General features: G+C 36.1%; 1 long non-coding RNA gene across 1 annotated transcript; it reads right to left on the reverse strand.

Moving 5' to 3' along the window:
- Window positions 1-13,863: 13,863 nt before the first annotated feature.
- Window positions 13,864-15,304, reverse strand: LOC131607702 (uncharacterized). Its single transcript, XR_009285388.1, has 3 exons — window positions 14,815-15,304; window positions 14,674-14,727; window positions 13,864-14,509 (listed from the first exon to the last, which is right to left on the reverse strand). It is a non-coding gene; the product is annotated as an uncharacterized LOC131607702 (long non-coding RNA).
- Between the last annotated feature and the right edge of the window lie 9,299 nt (window positions 15,305-24,603).

Below are 24,603 nucleotides of genomic sequence, written 5' to 3' on the forward strand. Positions count from 1 at the left end.
TTTGTTTTTAGTTTTATTTTTTTAATTCTTCTTTTTTTGTAAAATAAAATCTGAATAAACAATGGGGAATGGATCAACAATATTGGGCCATCGAATTGATATTCACACCCCCCTGAGCCCATAATACCTTTTGACAAACCTGAAAACTCAACAAAAACTCATTGGGCCTTGCAGTCACAAAATTGCTGTCTACACACCCCTAGGCCCACGCCCTCTCTTTTTGGGCATGTTATCAAATAAAAACGCTGCTTGGGCCTGTTTCCTTTGGGCTCAGCGCCTCATTGCTTCCAGCATCATCATTCTGATTTCACACCTCCCTGTTTCACTTAATTGATAGTTTTCTTAGGTTTTCCTACTTAGTTTTTTTTGCTACTTTTTTTTAGGTAATAAAATGACATAAAAACCTCATAAAAAAAATACTAGTTTAGGCTTAGTTAGAATTTAGGTTAGTATATTTTAGGTTTGAATTAGAATTCCCTTAACACAATCAAACTCATAAAAATAGTAGTTTTTTTTTAGTTTAATTTTGCACTAATACTTGAATCATCATCTCTATATCTCTGTACCATTTCCATGTTATTCTTTGTATAATCGTTGTGTGATTTCGTTACTTGTCTTTGGCCTTATCTTAGGCCTACTTTGACACCATTTTAATTCCCATGTATAGACAACTTAGACTAGAATTTAGAGATAGTTCCCTTCTTTCATTCTTTTTCTTTTCAACTTTTAAAATACTTAATAAAAATCGACGAAGATCATACCGTTGCTGTATTTCATGGTAGGAAAGAAACGATTGAGGCGTAGGCCTCGATGTATGTTCTTTCCTACTTAACGGAGAAGAAATGATTGAGGTGTGAAGCCTCGGTGTATTTCTTAACCGTTATTTAGAGAAACGATTGTGGCGTAGGCCTCGATGTGCATTCTCTAAATATTCATAAAAAACTCTTTTTGTATCTCTTTCACTTAGCGGAGAAGAAATGATTGAGGTGTGAAGCCTCGATGTATTTCTTAACCGTTATTTAGAGAAACGATTGTGGCGTAGGCCTCGATGTGCGTTCTCTAAATATTCAAAAACAAACAAAAGACTCTTTTGGTATGATCTAAGTCACAAATTAAAATCCCCATAAAAAACACCAACCAAAAACACTTCAAAAAACCTAATAAATGTTCAGACTTAAAACAAAAGTAAGGAAGTGATGCGAGACCTTGTAGTGGGTTCTCGTCATCACGGAATTACCCTAAAAGACATAAACCAATCATTTCTTTTTCTTTTACCTAAGGGCACCGTTATCTCCGCTCCATTGCATCCTAGGCTGTCCCCTTGTGCAAGAGCGTGAGCGTTAACGCCGCCCAACTAAAAAACACAAAAACAAACAGAAAATCGTGAGCCGAGCTACGGTAACTCTGATTCCTGAAAAGGATACGTAGGCAGCGGGGTAGGGCCCGTGCGAGTACAATTCTTTCTTTTCCCTACATTTTGCATTCATTTCGCATTTAGACATAGACATAGTTATACACCCTTTAGATAGAAACAAACATAGGTGGATACCATCGAGTACGATGGGCGCGAGGGGTGCTAATACCTTCCCCTTGCGTAACCGACTCCCGTACCTTGATTCTCTGGTCGCAAGACCCTGTTCCTTGCCTTTTTAGGTTTTCTGATATTCCTTTCCCTTATGGGATAAATATATTGGTGGCGACTCTGTTCATTTTTCGCGAGCGTGCGACAGCTGGCGACTCTGCTGGGGATGTTGCTAGACCTGTTGCTGGTCCATCCTTAGCGAGTCGATCCTAGCCTGCGTTTGTTTGTTTATTTACTGGGTGTTTATTTGTTTTTATGTCTATACCTTGTATATATGCTTGCATGTTTAGTTTTCTGCTTGCATATCATGTTTATTTCTGTTTGCACATCATGCATATGGATTATATTCTGTGTTCCTTGGGGTCTTCTGTTCTGTTTTGCAGGTTGGGTGGGATGTTCTATGAGGTAAAAGGCCCAATACCCAGGCCAGAGTGACACATAGGATACCTAGGATAGAGTGGATAGTCATGACGCCAACAGAATGTCAGGTTCTGTTGATTGCGATCATGAGACCCACGCCCAGTCGAGGTCCAAATGGGGTATCATTGTTGGCATGTAGATGCAACAACATTGGTGCCTCAGGAGGACTGATAACGCTGGTTGCCATTTTGACCCTACCTTGACCTAGATTCACCTGTGAGTGGGGTGGGATATACATGACAGGTACCGTTGGTGACTATTCTGTTCTGTTGGTGGCTATTGGTTTTCCTGGTATTCGAAAAGGTGTCGGACCTTTGATCCTGTGACATTTGACCTGTATAAGTTATTCAGAGGATTGTACGGTGGTTACTAAGCTTATATGGACCGTGGATCCCATGCTTTTGCATTGCATAACATCATTGCTTTGTCCACTCCATTTATGAAAGATCCTAAAGTCTATTTCCAAAAAAAAAGAGAAAAGAAAAGAAAAGAAAAGATATGTAAAAGAAAAGGAAATAGAAAAGCAAAAAAGAAAAGAAAAAGATTTTATACAAAAAAAAAAGAAAGAGAAGCTTTGATTCCAAAAAAGAAAAACAAAAGTGCGAAAAGACTTTAGGATCTCTCATAAACAAAACATGCATTCATACTATCATGCATTTCATGGTTCTCTCAGATATTTATGGGACCCTTTCTCTTCAGATTTCTAGATCAACAACAAATTTGACTTCCCACCGCCACAACTCCAAGATCAACTATGAAACAACTCCGTGAGGAAATGGATGAGATGAAGGAACAAATGGGTCATCTTATGTTGGAGATGCGAGACTTGATCCGTAATCAGGATGCACTAAAAGAGGAGAATAGTCAGTTGAAGACTCAATTGAGCTTGGTCATGGAAGTTCTGAAGACGGTATTAAGGAAGGAAGGGGATGTTGTTCCTACTGCGGCAACAGAAGTTGTTGATCCCTTCTCTTCAGTAGGATCCCTCCCCACTCATGGAACACCCCAGGAAGTTCCTCCTCAACTCCATGTGCCATTACCTCCATGCCAATCTGTTCTTCAAGGAGGCCAAATGTGTGGGAAAAAGCCTAAGATACCTCAGAGAATTCTCGATCCTATCCCGATGCCTTACGCTCAGTTACTTCCCCGTTTGTTGGAGCTTCAGTTGGTTGAGCTACGAGAATTGGCTACGCCTGAAAAGCTTCCCCCCAACTTTGATGCCAATGCTCGATGCGAGTTCCATTCTGGGGCACCTGGTCATGATGTTGAGCATTGTAGGGCGCTGAAACATCAAGTTCAAGATCTCATTGATTCAAAAGTGATTTTGTTCACCCCCGAGGGTATGCTTGTTCGAGGAAATGGGTTTCCGACTGCGGTGGAAGAAAAGGTTGGTTCATACTTCTATGTCAGACCTACTTCAAATCAGAAGCATAATGCACCATCTTGGGTTCCAGGTTTCCCACCTCATCAGTCTCCATTTGTTTCACAGCCAGGTCAAAAGAGGAAGACACCTGAACAGAATGGGTATTGGAATCATTGCCATCAGCAGGGTCCACAAATGCCAAGGAGACCACCAAGAAGAATTGACCCAATTCCTATGACCTATGGTCAGCTGCTTTCTCATTTGCTCAAGGATTCTTTGGTCCAATTAAGGGAGTTTAAGCCCCCTCCAATACCAATTCCTCAAGGATATGACTTAAATGCAAGGTGTGAGTATCATTCTGGGACATCTGGACATTCAACTGAGGATTGTAGTATTTTGAAACACAAAGTCCAAGATCTCATTGACTCCAAAGTAATATCATTCACTCCAAATGGCCTGCGCATAAAACGAAGAGTTCACGCATAAGTGAATGCCCGTATTCCAGAAAGTATCACAAAAAAAAAAAGAAGAATAAGCCCAAATGGAGTCAAGGCTCCTCAACATTGGCAATCATCACTTCATTTCCGTATTCTCACTTCAGTATTCCCTATTTTGGTTGAAAACTACTTCCTTGTCTGAGTTGGTTGGTATGATAATAATAAAAGCACCACAAATTCTCGAGCAACTTTGTCATAATCTTTTCCAAAAAAAGGGAAATCAATAATGTTTTGTAGAAGCGTCTCAAGGTTCTTATGCTCAGTTGTATCCGTGGAGGTTGGTGTTTCAGTTGGTGTTTGATCTCTTTGCAACAAATAGCTTCTCTAAGTTTGGTGACTACACAAGGTTCCTCCATGTTTAATGGTAAATACTTCTTCAATGAATATGCTTGGGGCTCCCGCACGAGGGATAAGCAAGACGCACTCTTATCTTGAGCATTGCATTATTCGCATTGCTCGAATCCCTAAAAGCATTACGAATTCTTGGGTGACTTCGTAAGAATCTTCTTCCATGTGATAATCAAGAGTATTCTACACAATGCTCCTGATTCTCAAGGTCTTCTTCACCACAAGTTCTCAGTTTGATGACCATGCAAGGTTCCTCCACTTTCGATAATGAATACTTCTACAACATCTATGCTTGGGGCTCCCGCACGAGGGATAAGCAAGACGTACTCTTATCTTGAGCATTGCACCACCCGCATTGCTCGAATCCCTAAAGTAAGGCAAAATTGACAACTTTTGGGCGACTTCGTTGGAGTTTTCCTCTGAAGTAATCTGAAGTGTTTGGAAGGAACACATGATAATACTAATTGACTACCCTGCTGGAGCACAAAAGTCATTCAACTGAAGATTGTGTGTCGTTCATTCCAAGAGGTTCATGCATAAGTTGAAGTTCCTATGAGGTCTCAAAACTGCAAGAAGTATTCAAGATCAATAAGTCCAGACGGAGTCAAGTCTCCTCAACAATGGCATCCATTTAGTTTCGTTATTGCATTCTCATTTGTAACATTTCGTTGTTTGTTTAAGCATTGCTAGCATGTAAAAACTTGTTAATTTCTGAATGAAAATCATAATACATTGTCTATGTTTGTCTTGAAGTAATCCGTTCGTTATCACTCATAAAATGTTTTGGCATTACGATACCAACTTTATTAATTGCTGTGCTGAGGCAAAAAAAGCTGAGGGAGAATGATGAAAGATAAAAATACAAAAATCTCTAATCATGTGTTTTTGAATAAAACCCTACTGAGGATGTACAGGCATTGTTTCTAATCCCCAAACACCGTAGGAATAAGGGAGATAGACCCTCGATAACCCCTTTGAGCCTTGAAGTAGGAGTTTCTTTTCTAATCATAAAAGACCCTTATTTTAACCTTGGGGCGGGGTAGTGTTCATTTAACTTGATCGAGTGTTCAAAACTCACCAAAAGGGTGTGCATCTAAGGATACAACAATGGTTACCCTTCAAAAGGTTGAGGAATGTCAAAACCGCAATGGTTATCTTTATTCCATCAAAAGATCCCAAAAGAGGATCAAAACCACAATGGTTATTCCTCATCAATCAAGGACTCAGGCAGTCGCAATCACTTTCAACAAATCAGAGATTCAAGATCACACAACCTTGTTCAAAAAAAAAGAGAAAAAGAAGAGCCCGCTAAGTCAACAACTTGAAAACAAGTGACTTAGGCAAAAGTTAGGGCATCCCGCTGGACTCCAAAATAAAATTCAAAAGAATTAGTCCAGGCAAAAGTTAGGGAAAGCAGAAGCGAAAATGAGGATTACAAAATAAAGATCCTCATCAAAAGAACAAATTTGTGTGATCAGACACCAAAAAAGGAACTGAGTGACTGCCATGTCCGAAAAAACCTCATTGATTCCTCAACCATTCCAAATTCCTTGTGAGGAATGAACACTCATGTCGAGTTAATTGAACCTAGGAATGGAGAACATCATGAAGGGGGTGGGTACCAAATAATTTCGAGCCTAAAAATCCTTTGTTTTTAAAAAAACCGTGAACCTGGCCAAGTTACAACCCTCAAAAGTCCTAATTGAAGTAGGGTTTATTTTGAAAGCACACTCCGATGAGATATCGTTTAACTGACTCCTAATGAAGCGAGATTCATATCCATGTTGGTATCGTATGCCTGCTTTATCTTTCATGTGCGAAAATTCGAGGTTGTGTCAACTAGTGACCCATTCACGAGAGGTCGCAACCTCATTTCAATAAAAAAAAAGGGTTTCTTTAAACTTCAAGGCTAACATAGGCTTTGCATTAGAATTATCATTCTTAGAATTAACATTCTTTTGCATACAAAATATGTGCTTAAACATCAAGGAAATTACCGTGATGAGAATCAGTAAGTAACTCGACCATGTCAAAGTACAAGAGACTTGAGAACTCCGAGGAGGAAAAGCTAATCATCTCAAATATTGACCATCAAGGGGCAAGTTATCCAAAGAACTCCGTTGGGCATGAACAGTTAATGCATTCTTTGATTACCTTGAGGGGAAGAGTTTGAAGACTCCGTTGAGCGTGGTAAAATTGTTTCCATATTTGTTTGACTTCAAAACAATGAAAGCTTGAGGATTCTAGTAAGATGTACCTAATCAGGGGCAATTAAGTCGAGGTTTGACCTCTCAAATTCTGCATATCTGGGGGAAATCATGTCGATAAATCTCTTCAAGCTTTGATCAATCTGGGGCAATCAAGTCGAGGAATCTCTCTTGAGTTCAACCAATCTGGAGCAGTTACGTCGAGATTCGGCAAATCTCTCCAAGGATCCACAGGGGCAATTTCCTTCATGGGTCATGAAACTTGGGGCACGATCTTCTGATCTTTATTGTCCTCTCCCTAATCATAGGAGTTTATTTCTCCTAGAATCTTGGTTTCTCCCCAAGCATGGAGTCTATTTCTCCCAAGAGTTTGTTCCATTCCTCGAGCATAGGAGTTTATTTCTCCTAGGAGTCGTCCTACTTCCTTAACCAAGGCTCCTTATCTAGATTTCTCATCCCCAACATGGTGAATCAAGGGAATCTCCTTAAGCTGAAAATCCTCCAAGCAGTGGCACATGGTGAAAAGTCAGAATTTTTCTTCAAGTCAAAGAAGGTGCATCCTACAAATCAAATTCCAATATCTATTGGCACCTCCACGTGGTCCTTAACACTAAGGGGATTCTCCCTGGTGTTTACATCACTAATGCCTTTATTTGGCATTCTGCATATAGTATTCATTGCATATAACATTGCATCCTCAAAAGCGCAGCATATCCATCAAAAATGGAGCATTACGCCATAAAAAATCCAAACATGCATACAAGGCATAGGCCAGATAACATAAATCATCCCTCAATCACGACAATGATACATCCCCACATAAAATGTCCTTACAAACTCCAATTGATATCTGCTACTCCATTACAAACCTCCACCCACGGTGCCGATACTTGGTTTTACCAACCTCCAATCCCCAGTCTAAGTGCTTTTCAATAATATCCTTGTGGATCGTAGGTCTGTCAACCTTATCCTCGTCTTTTTCAATCCTTGTGGATCGTAGGTCTGTCAACCTTATCCTCATCTTTTTCAATTCTCGTGGATCGTAGGTCTGTCAACCTTATCCTCGTCTTTTTCAATTCTTGTGGATCGTAGGTCTGTCAACCTTATCCTCATCTTTTTCAATTCTCGTGGATCGTAGGTCTGTCAACCTTATCCTCGTCTTTTTCATTCTCGTGGATCGTAGGTCTGTCAACCTTATCCTCGTCTTTTTCAATCCTTGTGGATCGTAGGTCTGTCAACCTTATCCTCATCTTTTTCAATTCTCGTGGATCGTAGGTCTGTCAACCTTATCCTCGTCTTTTTTATTTCTTGTGGATCGTAGGTCTGTCAACCTTATCCTCATCTTTTTCAATTCTCGTGGATCGTAGGTCTGTCAACCTTATCCTCATCTTTTTCAATTCTCGTGGATCGTAGGTCTGTCAACCTTATCCTCGTCTTTTTCAATTCTCGTGGATCGTAGGTCTGTCAACCTTATCCTCGTCTTTTTCAATTCTCGTGGATCGTAGGTCTGTCAACCTTATCCTCGTCTTTTTCATTCTCGTGGATCGTAGGTCTGTCAACCTTATCCTCGTCTTTTCCATTCTCGTGGATCGTAGGTCTGTCAACCTTATCCTCGTCTTTTTCAATCCTTGTGGATCGTAGGTCTGTCAACCTTATCCTCATCTTTTTCAATTCTCGTGGATCGTAGGTCTGTCAACCTTATCCTCGTCTTTTTTATTTCTTGTGGATCGTAGGTCTGTCAACCTTATCCTCATCTTTTTCAATTCTCGTGGATCGTAGGTCTGTCAACCTTATCCTCATCTTTTTCAATTCTCGTGGATCGTAGGTCTGTCAACCTTATCCTCGTCTTTTTCAATTCTTGTGGATCGTAGGTCTGTCAACCTTATCCTCATCTTTTTCAATTCTCGTGGATCGTAGGTCTGTCAACCTTATCCTCGTCTTTTTCATTTCTTGTGGATCGTTGGTCTGTCAACCTTATCCTCGTCTTTTTCATTTCTTGTGGATCCTAGGTTTGTCAACCTTATCCTCGTCTTTTTCATTTCTTGTGGGTCGTAGGTCTGTCAACCTTATCCTCATCTTTTTCAATTCTTGTGGGTCGTAGGTCCGTTGACCTTACCCTAGTTTCGAGTCACAGATCGTAGGTCCTACCTTTCCATCAAACCCGTATTTCCCAACCACAGTTTCATACAACAGACTCACTTCCATTGAGAACCTTGTATTGGCACCTTGGCTACGTTACAAGCTATCACCCTTCAAATCCAATTACTCACTGTAAATATTGCCACCAGAAAAAACAAAATTCTCTTTTCCCAGCAGATATCAAAACAAAAATAAAGATAACACTTACACCATCTTCTCTTCCGGACAAATTTCTGGTACTTGATATTTAATCTTCTTCTACCTTGAATGTTCGAAAGGCTAGCGCCAATCTCACCTTCAGGTTTAAGACGATTAAATAGGGGCAGCTGTCATACCCCAAATTTGTCCTACCCTTCAATTTTTGTCTGGCTTAGGCTCATGCATTTCATAGTCTCATGTACATACCTCCATAGGCCATTAATATAACATGCATCATTAATCAATAAAATTGACATGGGATCGAGGTCGTAGATAGAGCTGAGGTCTCATATGGCTTGAAGTTCATACTTCATGCAGGCTTGTTTCTATTGAGGTTTTCAACTAATAGTGGAGTAAGGTTCATTTTGTTGTGCTTGTGTCAACTGGCGGATTTTCAGGGTTGTTCCTATGATCATCTTACTGTTAGGGTTTCATTCGGTTCATCTTCAAAGTTTGGTTCAACAGATTATTCGGAATACAAGCTATTTGTATGAGGCTTCATTAAAAGGGCGTGAATTCGTTCATGTGAAGGTCGTATTAGGCTATTTTGAATTGAAAGACATTTGGCAAAATTCCGACTCTTGGTCAAAGTCAACCATGGACGGCCAACTTTGTTTCCGAAGTTCATAATGAATTGTCTCGGGCTTTTATTTTATGATAAATATTCAAGTTGCAAACCAAAAGAGTCAACAGTGAAAGTGGGTGCCCAAAAGCGATCTTCTTGATATTCAAAGCTTTATTCTAACAAGTTCAACACCGAAATTCTTCCCATCCATATTCTCCTGGAATCGATATTAAGATGGGATTAAATAAAGCCATGGAGGATTTATGATCGAACAAGGTTACATGACTATTAGCTCCATTGGTATTTATATATTTTTGCAACAAAAAAGGAGATAAGGAGGTATCATACATCTGACTCATCATTACATATAACCGTGCAAGCAACAAACCCATTGCAAAAAGAGTATAAAAAAAAGTTACACAAAAATCTAAGTTTCTAGCCATCTCTATACTAATCCACTTGTCAATATGCCTTCATGTCGAAGTCTTTGAACCAAGCTGCCACCGCCACGATTCCGTCTTCATCATCTTGATTCCATGGTCATCTTGCCTAAATTGCCAAGCCATGCTTCAATTTCATTTGCAGCCAGTCACAATCTCTAGCCTGCATATGTTCAAAACAAAAAGGAGCCAGAATAAATCACAACAACCAAGCTAGCAGAACTTTGTGTCATAACAGCACAGCCAGTTTCCTGACGGCCCTAACAGTTACTAGCAATTTCTAACTTTACACAAAAATAGCATAACCATATACCTTTCAAAAACCAGTCCCTGCATTGTGTATATATAAACCAAAATTCAGCCCCATTCCTTTTATTCTAAACATTCAACCATGCACATCAAACCAAAACCTGCTGTTACATTCAACAAGCAATAACATTCAGCATCATTCAAAGCTACATTCATACAGGTACACCCCCGCCAAAAAAATCTTGCAAGCCAAATTTCAAACAGCCCTGCATCATTTTAACAGCAGTTTTAACACACAGTTCACCCACACATACATACATACATAATCCATCTTGTACACATACATAGCCAACCAAATTAGTCAATCTCAATAAGTCCTATGCAGCAGCATACACTAACTTACCTCATAACCATTAGTAACAATTCACACATACCTGTTTCTAACTGATCTCCAAACAGAAACATAATCGAAAACAGGACTTAACCAATCACAACAGAAAACCTATTCACCCTAACTAACACATTCCGAACCACAAATTTACCAACATCCATTCAATCACACCAATTGAAAAAACTACAAAAACTAATCATATATTTCCCACAGCAGTATAAACCTACCATATACATAACAAAACCAGTTCACACACCTAAACACAATTATCCAACTAACTTTCCATAACTAACTCCTAACTCCCTAACTGTCACTGGTAACTAACTTCTAACATCAAATAACAACTTTTAACAAACTTCTAACCGACCTCAATCTCACCCTTAATCTTCTAACTGTCTCTCATTGATCCTATGGCTTAAACACTCCAATCTGTAACAGAAATCAGTTCCCTCAATCTATATAAACAGTCATCATCATCCTCACTTGTTTACACGCCATTCTCACACTTCACTCATCATTATCTTCATCTCTCCCAATCATCTTCTTCATCACTCTCACATTCTTCTATCATCCATCCTCAATCTCACGCCACCATTCTTCTTCATCCTCTCCCTCAATTCACTCTGCAACAAAACCTTCTTCACCCTCCCTCTCACTAGAGCTCCTTCGACATACCTCTTGAAGCCTCGCATCGAAGCTTCGACGAGGTAGAGCTAAGCCTCACGCATCTTCCCCATCGAATTCTCTCCGGTACTCAACAATTCAACAGCGATAACTATCCACTCTCTCGCTAATTCTCACTCAATAGTTCGCAAGAATCGGAAAAGAAGAAGAAGAGAAAATCGGAAAACAAGAAGAGGAGCAGGGGGTATGCGTACGCAAGGAGAAGAAGAACAAGGACGATACCTGGCTTGAAGCTTTCCTCGCGTATTTCAGAGGCGCCGGACGGTTCTCCAGCAGGTAAGGCGCTCTTCAATCTTTCTTCGATTTTCTCGACGCTATGTGATTGATTTGTGTTCTCTGATCATTTCCCCTAAGCTTTCGCGCCTTGATTCTTCTTATGCACCGTTGAATTTCGGTTTGAACTAGCTAGGGTTTCTGAACTTAGGCTCTCTAGTTCCGCCAATCGGTGTGGCTATCTGTGAATTCATGGTTAGATTAGCATCTAGGAGTAGATTTTGGTTAAGATATGTAGAGGAGGTTGTGGGATTCGAGGTGTTTGGTGGCGGCGACGGCGGTAGTGTTCGCCGGAGATCGTATCAAGGAGAGAAAGGCTTTGAGAAGCTGAATAGTCACTAACGTAGAACCCTGAAATCCCTTTTTGTTTTTAGTTTTATTTTTTTAATTCTTCTTTTTTTGTAAAATAAAATCTGAATAAACAATGGGGAATGGATCAAAAATATTGGGCCATCGAATTGATATTCACACCCCCCTGAGCCCATAATACCTTTTGACAAACCTGAAAACTCAACAAAAACTCATTGGGCCTTGCAGTCACAAAATTGCTGTCTACACACCCCTAGGCCCACGCCCTCTCTTTTTGGGCATGTTATCAAATAAAAACGCTGCTTGGGCCTGTTTCCTTTGGGCTCAGCGCCTCATTGCTTCCAGCATCATCATTCTGATTTCACACCTCCCTGTTTCACTTAATTGATAGTTTTCTTAGGTTTTCCTACTTAGTTTTTTTTGCTACTTTTTTTTAGGTAATAAAATGACATAAAAACCTCATAAAAAAATACTAGTTTAGGCTTAGTTAGAATTTAGGTTAGTATATTTTAGGTTTGAATTAGAATTCCCTTAACACAATCAAACTCATAAAAATAGTAGTTTTTTTTTAGTTTAATTTTGCACTAATACTTGAATCATCTTCTCTATATCTCTGTACCATTTCCATGTTATTCTTTGTATAATCGTTGTGTGATTTCGTTACTTGTCTTTGGCCTTATCTTAGGCCTACTTTGACACCATTTTAATTCCCATGTATAGACAACTTAGACTAGAATTTAGAGATAGTTCCCTTCTTTCATTCTTTTTCTTTTCAACTTTTAAAATACTTAATAAAAATCGACGAAGATCATACCGTTGCTGTATTTCATGGTAGGAAAGAAACGATTGAGGCGTAGGCCTCGATGTATGTTCTTTCCTACTTAACGGAGAAGAAATGATTGAGGTGTGAAGCCTCGGTGTATTTCTTAACCGTTATTTAGAGAAACGATTGTGGCGTAGGCCTCGATGTGCATTCTCTAAATATTCATAAAAAACTCTTTTTGTATCTCTTTCACTTAGCGGAGAAGAAATGATTGAGGTGTGAAGCCTCGATGTATTTCTTAACCGTTATTTAGAGAAACGATTGTGGCGTAGGCCTCGATGTGCGTTCTCTAAATATTCAAAAACAAACAAAAGACTCTTTTGGTATGATCTAAGTCACAAATTAAAATCCCCATAAAAAACACCAACCAAAAACACTTCAAAAAACCTAATAAATGTTCAGACTTAAAACAAAAGTAAGGAAGTGATGCGAGACCTTGTAGTGGGTTCTCGTCATCACGGAATTACCCTAAAAGACATAAACCAATCATTTCTTTTTCTTTTACCTAAGGGCACCGTTATCTCCGCTCCATTGCATCCTAGGCTGTCCCCTTGTGCAAGAGCGTGAGCGTTAACGCCGCCCAACTAAAAAACACAAAAACAAACAGAAAATCGTGAGCCGAGCTACGGTAACTCTGATTCCTGAAAAGGATACGTAGGCAGCGGGGTAGGGCCCGTGCGAGTACAATTCTTTCTTTTCCCTACATTTTGCATTCATTTCGCATTTAGACATAGACATAGTTATACACCCTTTAGATAGAAACAAACATAGGTGGATACCATCGAGTACGATGGGCGCGAGGGGTGCTAATACCTTCCCCTTGCGTAACCGACTCCCGTACCTTGATTCTCTGGTCGCAAGACCCTGTTCCTTGCCTTTTTAGGTTTTCTGATATTCCTTTCCCTTATGGGATAAATATATTGGTGGCGACTCTGTTCATTTTTCGCGAGCGTGCGACAGTGGGTATCGAGTTTAATGCCTCCGTGTTGTTTGTGTCGGTGGAGAAATCGCTGATGTGAATAGTACGGTTGAGCTTTCGTCGGTGTTGCAGACATGGGCACCGATGTGGCATCTCGAGTGATGCCCGGTGATGTTGATGCGTATTGTGAGTGTCGAGCGATAGATCTTCAGATTTAAGTATTCGACGGGTAGAACGAAATGCAATTCCATAACTATTTCTCTTAGACTATTGAGATTGTTTATCTGCTTTTATTTACTTTTCCCGCATTTACTTTTCCGCACCCAAATCATGAAACTTAGAACGCGAGATAGTCGAACGGCAGTTCTTCTCACCAATCTCTGTGGACACGATAAATCCCGGATGAATACTTCCAAATCTTTTGTTGCTTGCCGCTCTACCGCTCCAACAATATTTGAAATGAAGATAACAATGATGTTGGGAAGAAGTGTTTTGGAGCTAAGACAAGTTGCTTCAAAATCTGCTTCAGTAGAGAATTATACTACCATTTCAAAGACCAACTTAGATATTTACAAATTAACTAAGAGATCTATAACAATAGCTTCCTGCATAATAACATTACGTGCTTGCTAATTCAATTCCCGTAACCGAACCCTTTGCCATGGTCTGTAATTGTGAGCTTAACAAAACAATAATCAAAGTGACTTGCATCAGATAATATTTAAAACTTAAAACGCAGGAAATTAAATACAACAACCACAGTATGCATGAAAATAGTTCTATAATTGTTACAACAGTAAGGATCACTTATCTTTCGTTGAAGACATTGGTACCGTGAGGTGTTTGCTCTTATTGGGACCATTGCGCTGTAATCACAAACCTTATCATCAATATCAACATCATGTTGGCACTGTCTTTGTGTCCCGATTACAATGTGTGATGCTCTTGATTATAATACACCTTCATTCAGCTTCCTCCGAGTATATCACCTTCTACCGAAACATGAGTTGGTTCTTCAAGCAATTAGAACAGAATATAGTATAGCAGGTAAAATCTTTTACGATTCTGTTGCAAAATAAACCAGAAGTGCAACCACAACACCCTATAGAGAAGAGAAAGCGTTACAAATTTATATGTGAAACTAAAAATCTTTGATTCATATTTACCGCACTACAAAATCAAAGACGGTGTTTACCGAGACCAAGCCATCAATGGAAAAACCAAATGCAATATTTTAGCTCATTGAAACTAATAATCACGACTAACATCCCGATAGACCTTCACCTGTGTGTCTAACTTGGATCTCCTACCTTGCAAATCCTAGTAAAAGATTCAAAATCAACCATAGTTAAATCACAAAAACACACCCATATAGAATCAATCAAATCAACACTAAAATAAATTCACCTGTTTTAAACTCTGAATTCTACCTAGAAGCTCTAATCTAGATTCGTTAAGTTCCGGAAAAAAGATGAAGAGGGCGAACAATAGAGAGGATCTGTGGAATCTGGTGAAGAAAAAAGATGAAGAGGACAAACAATTTCTCACGGCGGAAAACTCTTGAAGACGCTTCCAGTTACGTCGTTACGGCGAAATCTTGAAGACGAAAATGGAGGGTATGAGGACGCGTAGAGATGACGAAAGGGAATGGCGGAAGGAACGAAGGGACGATGGTCGCACGGAGAATCTGGTCAGGAACGGTGGAAGGAAATGGGTTTGAGGTCGCACGGAGAAACAAAAAGAAAAGAGAAACAAAAAGAAAAGAAAAGAGAATATGGTCGAAGACGGGTGGTGACGGCTGAAGTTGCAGGTTCGGTCAGCGAATCAGGTTCGGTAGGCAGAGCAGGTTCAGCAACAGGTCGAAGAAGGTTAGGAAGAAAGAAATATGTTTTGTGGAAAGAAGGTTAGGGTTTTAGTGGAAAATAATGGGAGACATTTCCCATCGGTTACTAAATGGAACGAAATAAAAGTCCATTCTACTATACATTTCCCATCGGTTTCTTAACGGAACGATATAAAGGTCCATGAAGCAAAATATTTCCCATCAGTTGCTTAATGCACCTATGTAAAATCCCTTATAACACAATTTCATTTTATTTACGAAACTGCCACCGCGTTATTTTTCCCATTAGCTCTATTAAATGTCTGATGTAAAATCACTAAATCAATTTTTTTTTCACATCAATTTGTTATAAAATCTGATGTAAAATCCTTTGACAAATATTTTTCACATCAGTTATCTTGATACCTGATGTAAAATCTTGTAACCAAATGTCTTATTTTTAGTAGTGTCGAACTCCTTATTGAGTTCAGCCTTCACCCTCATTACATCTTCAACATTGTTGCTTGTTATGAGAATATCACCCATACAAAGCAACAAACAAATGAATTTTCCGGTCAAAATCGGAAGTAAACACAGTGGTCGAACTGGCTTCTATGATGCGTGCCATGAACTTGTCGAAGCTCCTATTCCACTGTCGAGGAGATTGTTTTGCTCCATATAACGATTTGCTAAGCTTGCACACATAATCTTCCTTCCCCTTTTTGACATACCCTTCAAATTTCTTCATTAGGATCGCTTCATCTAGATCCCTATACAAGAATTTCGTCTTCAACTCCATCTGTTCTAGTTCAAGATCGAACTGTGCCACCATGGTAAACAATATTCGAATGGACCTATGCTTCACAATAAGCGAAAACACATCATTGAAGTCAACACCTTCTTTTTGAGTGAAACACCTTGCAACCAACCTTGCTTTGTATCTCTTTGACGTCATTCCTTCCTTAACTTTGAAAATCAATTTACAACTGACTAACCTTGCTCCAACAGGTTTCTTCATTAGTTCCCAAGTGTGATTATCCTGAAGAGATTTCATCTCATCATCCATGGCCTTCAGCCATTTAGTCTTATTTTGACTCCTCATAACTTCCTTATAGTCTTTAGGTTCTTTGTCTAGAACCTCACTTGTAGAGATTAAGGCATAGGCTATAAGATCTGCATACCTAAGTCTCTAAGGTGGCTTGATGATTCTTCTCGACCTATCTCTTGACAATAGGTAGTCATCGACAGTTTCCTTAACTTCCTCAGTATCTTCTTCTTCTTCTTCGACTTCATCTGGGGTATGTAATTCAACATCAACATGCTCCACCTCAACAGGAATCTCTACCTGTTCCAGCTCTTCGTCGGATATTTATGCACTTCGACCAACATCATCAGTTTTCTTAAAAGTCATTTAAGCTTCATTAAAAACTACATCTCGACTGGTGATACTCTTCTTGTGACCTGTCTCTAGGCACCATAGCCTATAAGCTTTGACTCTTTCAGGGTATCCCATAAACATGCATTTCAGAGCTTTAGGTTTGACCTTGTCTTGCCTAATGTGAGCACAGGCTACGCGGCCAAATACTTTTAGTTTGTCGAGATCTGGTGGATGTCCAGACCAAACTTCTTTAGGTGTCTTTATATCTAATGCAGTCGAAGGACACCCGTTTATTAGATATGTTGTTATCGAAACAGCCTCAGTCCAAAACACCTTCTTTAACCCAACACTTGCCAACATACATCTAACTCTCTCCAAAATATTTCAATTAAACCTTTGAGCCAAACCATTTTGTTGTGGAGTACCTGTAGTAGTTTCATGCCTTGCAATACTAGAGGAAACACAAAAGCTGTCGAATGCCACATTGCAAAATTCAAGGCCATTATCGATTCTTAACCTCTTGACTTTTCTGCCAGTCTTATTTTCGACCAGAGTCTTCCAACTTTTGAAATTCTCAAAAGTTTCATCCTTAGTCTTCTGGATGAACACCCATAATTTTCTGGAATAATCATCTATAGTGGATAGAAAATGCCTTGCTCCTGAATGTGACAGACACCTTGCAGGCCCCCAAAGATCAACATGGATGTAATCAAGGATCCATGCATTATTTGTTTGCCTTTGTTGAACTCCACTCTTCAAGATTTTCCAAGTACACATGGTTCACAAAAATTTAGCCTTTTGACTTTGTCTCCACCAAGCAGATTTCATTTCCCTAATTCGACCAAACCCCTTTCACTGACATGGCCCAATCTCATGTGCCAAATTTCTGTCTTCGACAAAGGTTTCGTGGATGCAACATTTGTCGAATTACTTACAACATCAACCTCAAGGGTATACAAGCCTTGTTTCTTCACGCCTCTCAAAACTTCCTTCGACCCCTTCATGACTCTTAGGATACTTTTCTCTCCTTAGAAAACATATCCCTTCATGTCGAATTCACCAAGAGAAATCAAATTTCTCTTCAAATTAGGTACATACTTGACTTCAGTCAAAAACCTTACTAACTCATCATGGAGCTTGAATCTCACATATCCAACACTTGAAATCTTGCATGCTTTGTTGTTTCCCCGCAATACAGATCAACCATCTTGATCAGATAATTCCTCGAACAAGTCTTTGTTCGGATTCATGTGCCAAGTGCAACCTGAATCCATAATCCACTCCTTACTCGAGTCACTGCTTGAAACCACAAGAATATCGGATGATTCAAAATCATCTTGAACAATGGTTGCGTTGCCATTATCCTTACCTCCATGATATTTCTGACGTTCAGGGCACACCTTTCTTGTGTGACCCTTCTTCTTACAATGATAACATTGAATACCAGTTGCTTCGCCACTGTAAGACTTCTATTGACTTTTACCTTTCTTCTTGTCGAACTTACCATCCTTTCGCAAGAATTTTCCCTTAACGCCAAACCTTCACTAACCGTCAAAGGTTTATGCTCCTTTCGTTCGTTCAAGTCCTTAGAAGACAAGGTTGATTGAACTTCTTCGAAGGTCAGGGACTCTCTTCCATACAAGAGAGTTTCTTTGAAGTGAGCATATGTTCGAGGCAAAGCGCACAACAGTAACAACGCTTGATCTTCATCATTGATCTTCACATCAATATTTTCAAGATCAAGAATCAACTTGTTGAACATATCCAACTGCTCAACCAACACTTTGTCTTCAATCATATTGAATAAATACAAAGTTTGTTTCAGGTAGAGTCGATTCACCAACCATTTGGTTATGTACAAACTTTCAAGTTTCACCCATAACCCTGATATTGTCTTCTCCTTTGATACTTGTCGAAGAACCTTATCACCAAGGCTCAACAAAATTACATTGTGGACTTTCTCGATCATGACCGTCTTTTCTTTCTCCGTTAACGCAACGTCTATAGTCGCCGCTCCCTTCAACGCTTCCAAGTGCCACAGACCGAAATCGTTCACTCCGGTGAACTTTTCAATCCATACTTAGTTAAAGACATCTTATCCACGCTCACCACACCAATTTGTTATGAAAACGATGCCTCGATGAACAAAGTATAAACTGTTTCTTTGTGATCAAGAAACACACAAGGGTAGAAAAGATGATAAAACAAGAAGAACAACAAGGATTGATTATAACTGCTATTCTTTACTTTCTCTTTGAAAAAAGATTACAAGTGTTACAAGAATAACAAATAACCCTCTCACTCTAAATTAGAATTTGCAGTATGCAATGATGAAAGACTAGTATGCTATTTATAATAAACCTAACATACTAAACTAATGGGCTTTTTCATAAATATCCATTACGAGCTAACTTAAACAATTAGACATAACAAACATACCCAATTTGAAATACTAGCAACCCTAACATTTCGACACCCACATATTTGAACACTCTTCAACTACAGTATGTAGGTCTTCGACAGCAGCATGCGAAGAAACCTTGACCTCATACATATTCTCCGTCAAACCAGAAGCTACCATTCGACCTTAATAGAGTTCAACTAGTTCTCACAGTAATTAAAACTACTACTTTGGTTTGATTTTACGTTTCTTTTACATGTTAAAAACATTCATTGCAATATTCTTGTTTTTTCTTTGGTTAGGTTTGTTTTATATTAGTAGCGATAGTATGAATGCTTGTATGATAAGAGATGTCCATTTAATTTATTTATTCTCATGTGTATTATTTCATTGATCACAATAATCAAATTAAATGAAGTAGTAGTAGTAGTAGTAGTAATAATAATAATAATAATAATAATAATAATAATAATAATAATAATAATAATAATAATAATAATAATAATAATAATAATAATAATAATAATAATAATAATAATAATAATAATAATAATAATAATAATAATAATAATAATAATAATAATAATAATAATAATAATAATAATAATAATAATAATAATAATAATAATAATAATAATAATAATAATAATAATAATAATAATAATAATAATAATAATAATAATAATAATAATAATAATAATAATAATAATAATAATAATAATAATAATAATAATAATAATAATAATAATAATAATAATAATAATAATAATAATAATAATAATAATAATAATAATAATAATAATAATAATAATAATAATAATAATAATAATAATAATAATAATAATAATAATAATAATAATAATAATAATAATAATAATAATAATAATAATAATAATAATAATAATAATAATAATAATAAATAATAATAATAATAATAATAATAATAATAATAATAATAATAATAATAATAATAATAATAATAATAATAATAATAATAATAATAATAATAATAATAATAATAATAATAATAATAATAATAATAATAATAATAATAATAATAATAATAATAATAATAATAATAATAATAATAATAATAATAATAATAATAATAATAATAATAATAATAATAATAATAATAATAATAATAATAATAATAATAATAATAATAATAATAATAATAATAATAATAATAATAATAATAATAATAATAATAATAATAATAATAATAATAATAATAATAATAATAATAATAATAATAATAATAATAATAATAATAATAATAATAATAATAATAATAATAATAATAATAATAATAATAATAATAATAATAATAATAATAATAATAATAATAATAATAATAATAATAATAATAATAATAATAATAATAATAATAATAATAATAATAATAATAATAATAATAATAATAATAATAATAATAATAATAATAATAATAATAATAATAATAATAATAATAATAATAATAATAATAATAATAATAATAATAATAATAATAATAATAATAATAATAATAATAATAATAATAATAATAATAATAATAATAATAATAATAATAATAATAATAATAATAATAATAATAATAATAATAATAATAATAATAATAATAATAATAATAATAATAATAATAATAATAATAATAATAATAATAATAATAATAATAATAATAATAATAATAATAATAATAATAATAATAATAATAATAATAATAATAATAATAATAATAATAATAATAATAATAATAATAATAATAATAATAATAATAATAATAATAATAATAATAATAATAATAATAATAATAATAATAATAATAATAATAATAATAATAATAATAATAATAATAATAATAATAATAATAATAATAATAATAATAATGATCAAAATAGAAGTGCATCCAACTAATGCAATAATTTTGGGATAAAGATCCAATTTGAGTCTTATATATTTCAAAACAAATATTTTAAAACATAAACGATAAAACAAAAATAACAAAAAAATGAAGAAAAAAAAAAGTCTCTCTCATCTCATATGTACAACCCCTACCACCTTGACATTCTTGATGAAACATTTCCACTAGAATTAAAAACTTTTTCACTACATTACATTTCTTTTTCAGTCACTCACCACATCACAAAAAAGACAAAATTGAAGGTTTTGTTTATAAAACCCTAATGATATAAATATAAAAGGAAAATTGATCATTGATGAAAAAGGGTATAGAACAAAAGCAAAAACGCAACAACACTAGAGAAAGAAAAACACAACAACACTTGAGAAAGAAAAAACGTGAAGCTATAAGTGAGCGGTATTTTTTATACATAAAAAAATTAGACCTATTCTCTCAGTTTTTTTGAGATCGAGGTAATATAGCTATAAGGTATCTCTCTTTGAATCTTTGTTACCGCATTTAAAAACTTTTTCAACGATTTATCACCTGACGTCTTTTCCAGATTCTACGTTTTTCTTTGTTAATTAGTAATTCTCAAAATCTTTGTTATCAATAAACAAGAATAGGCAATAATAGAAAAAAGAAATATTTCATTGATAATAAAAAAAAACAAGACAATAGAGAAAACTATTCCACATATTCAAACTTCTCAGTCCACTCAACTTCAACATTATTCCTAATTATCCCTAACTTAGAGAAAATTTCAAAAAGAACTCTTCCATATGATATGAGGATAGTCATTTCCTCCCAAGAAATGCTTATCATTTCCTTCAAGAAGTTAAAAATCGTAAGAGGAAGATTAACTCCGATGTTGTAGGTGAGGAAGTACAAGAGATGCTTGCCATACCAAGTAAGTATTTCCAGTTGTTTCTCTCTTGGGTGGAGATTTTCCACTAGAAGTTGAAACCAAAGTTTTGAAATAAAAAGTAGAGAAGAAAGACTGATGGACTTATATTGGTTGGCATAGATTCGGTGAAGGCGGGTTGAGTATACATTGTGAAGGTGTGAAAAACACTAGAAAGGGGGGGGGGGTGAATAGGATTTTTAAAACATATATGATGCTTTTTAATAAAACAGTTCTCCTTTCTTAAAACCACAATCTCTCTACTATTGATAATAACAAAAAGATGTGAGAAGGAAAGAAAACAATATTTTTATACCGGTTCACTTGACAAATATCAAGCTAGTCCAGTCCACCCTTCTGAGGTGATTTCGCCTCTCTCAATCGAGGACTTAATCCACTATAACCAAACCGATTACAATCGCACGGGCAACCACCGATGGCTAACCTTGCACAAGAACCCCTGTGACTAACTACAGTGCACGGGCAACAGCCGGTGACTAATAATCTTGCACAAGCACCCCTGTGACTAAAAACCTCTAAGACTCTCTAGCCCTAGACTTCTTGAGACAACCTTCACTCTGTTTCTCAAGGAACAAATAAACAACCCTTGATCAGGGTTTGTTTACAATTAAATGCTTCTACACAAGATGAATGTAAACTTTCTATTTCAAATATGAGACTAAAATAATATGAAGCTCATTGACAGTATATACAGAATGAATGTGATCGTGAATTCACAGCCTCTTTTTTGAGTCTTCAAGACTTTATATAGCCAATACAATAATATATCCATTGGAGGATAGTTCTAAATCTTTCAGAAGTTTGGCGGCTTGAACGTAGTGGGGGACAAGATAGTACGCAACGTCCGTCCTTTCTTGGTAGTGGAATGAAACAATCGTCTGTACCTTGTACCTTGTACTACATAATAACATTATCTTCTTTCCTTCTTGAACTTCAGAGGCTCACAACATGAGTTGGAAGAAAAGATAATAAGCTTTGAATTCTTCCAAACTTAAAGACTTCAGAGTCTTCAGCACTTGGTCTTCAGAATCCTTTGTCTTCAGAAACTTGAGTCATCAGAGCTTCAAGTCTTCATAGTCTTCAGAACCACGTCTTCAAAGTCTTTCAGCACTCGATCTTCATAACTGGTTTCTTTAGACTTCGTAACAGAGTGATGACTTCAGATGCTTCTACTTCTAAAGTGTTTGCTACTGTTCATCAGAACGTATGTAGCGCGGAAACATAACCTGGTGGCTTATAATGTTTTGGCCACACCTTTTCATCAGAATCATAACCTGTTTGTTAAGTACTCAACAAAACAAATATTAGTATAACAAAATTGTTCATACCCACATACACATTGTTATCATCAAAACTCAGAGACGTATTGCAGAACCAATCTTGTTCTAACACATTGTTGAATTGATAATGTTCAACACAACTGCCTGTCTCTTGATAGTTGATTGTCATAGAAATCAGTGATGGGGTAATGAAGAAATGAAAGCCATTGACATAGGACTGGATGACTTTATCATGACCAACTGGCACAACGGAGGCATTCATCCAAAACTCTTTAATGATATTGATGTATATGGGGTCATGTATAATGTGAAAGTAACCATTCAACCTTTGTTGGTTAACAACTTTCCTTAGTTAAAAACGATCGAAATCATTTAAATCAACAAACTTTTTATTGATAATGAACAAAATATTTGTATTCATTTTTGAATTAAAAAAGACTTTGAAACAAGGAAACAAGACATAGAGAGTTTGAAATGAGACATTGAAAATACGAAAAAGACTTTGAAACAAGGTTTAAAGACATAAAGAATTGGAAATGAGACGTTTAAATAGACGTTACGACTTGAATATAGATGATCATTACTATTTTAGTGATATGATTCAGATGCATGCGTGCCACGTTTTAATTAGTTTTTAAAACAACATATTACCTCCGATTTTAGCATAACCGAAGGGAAAAAATTGGGAATTTTTTTTTTGAATAACAAGTTTTTTAAAAAAAATTTCAGAAATAACCAACTTTTCAAAAAAATTCCCCAAATGTCACTTTTTTACTACCTGCACCACGTTGTCGCCAGGGGGGTGGCGACAACACTAAGCCCAGAACGTTGTCGCCAGTGGGCCTGGCGCCTACATGCAAATTTTAGGTGTTGTCGCCACCCCCCTGGCGACAACACCCCCCCATATTTTTTTTTTCTTTTTTTTTTGTTATTTTTTTCTTTAACATATTTTCTCTTAAATTTTTTTATATTATTTTTTTCAAATATTCTTTCAACATTTTTTTTTTATATAATTTTTTCGGTAATTTTTTTTCCATGGTAATATTTTTTCGGTAATTTTTTTCTTTCAACATTAATGTTTTCGGTAATATTTTCTCTTAAATGTTTGTAAATATTATTGGTTCCAAATATTTTTTCCATGGTAATATTTGGTAATTTCTTTCAATATGTCTCCTGAATCCATTATTTTTTTGGTAATGTTTTTTGTGTTGTAACCCATAAAATCTATGAAAAAAGTTCATTTCATTGAAAAAGTAAATTACAAATATCATCGAAAGTAAAAACTATGTTGTGGAGCTAGATCCACGATTGGGACATTTGGTCCTATTATGTCCTACCTCACGACATATACTACACTTCCTCTGCATTTTTTCAGTTACGTCCATCTCGGTTCTAATACGCCTGCTGTTTGGTCGACCGCTTTTATTCCGACGCATTAAATCGTTATGCCAAACTGTTTCCCCCTCGTACGCAGGCCAATATGCTTC

Source organism: Vicia villosa, linkage group LG1 (genome assembly GCF_029867415.1).
Source record: "Vicia villosa cultivar HV-30 ecotype Madison, WI linkage group LG1, Vvil1.0, whole genome shotgun sequence".
Classification (NCBI taxonomy): Eukaryota; Viridiplantae; Streptophyta; class Magnoliopsida; order Fabales; family Fabaceae; genus Vicia; species Vicia villosa.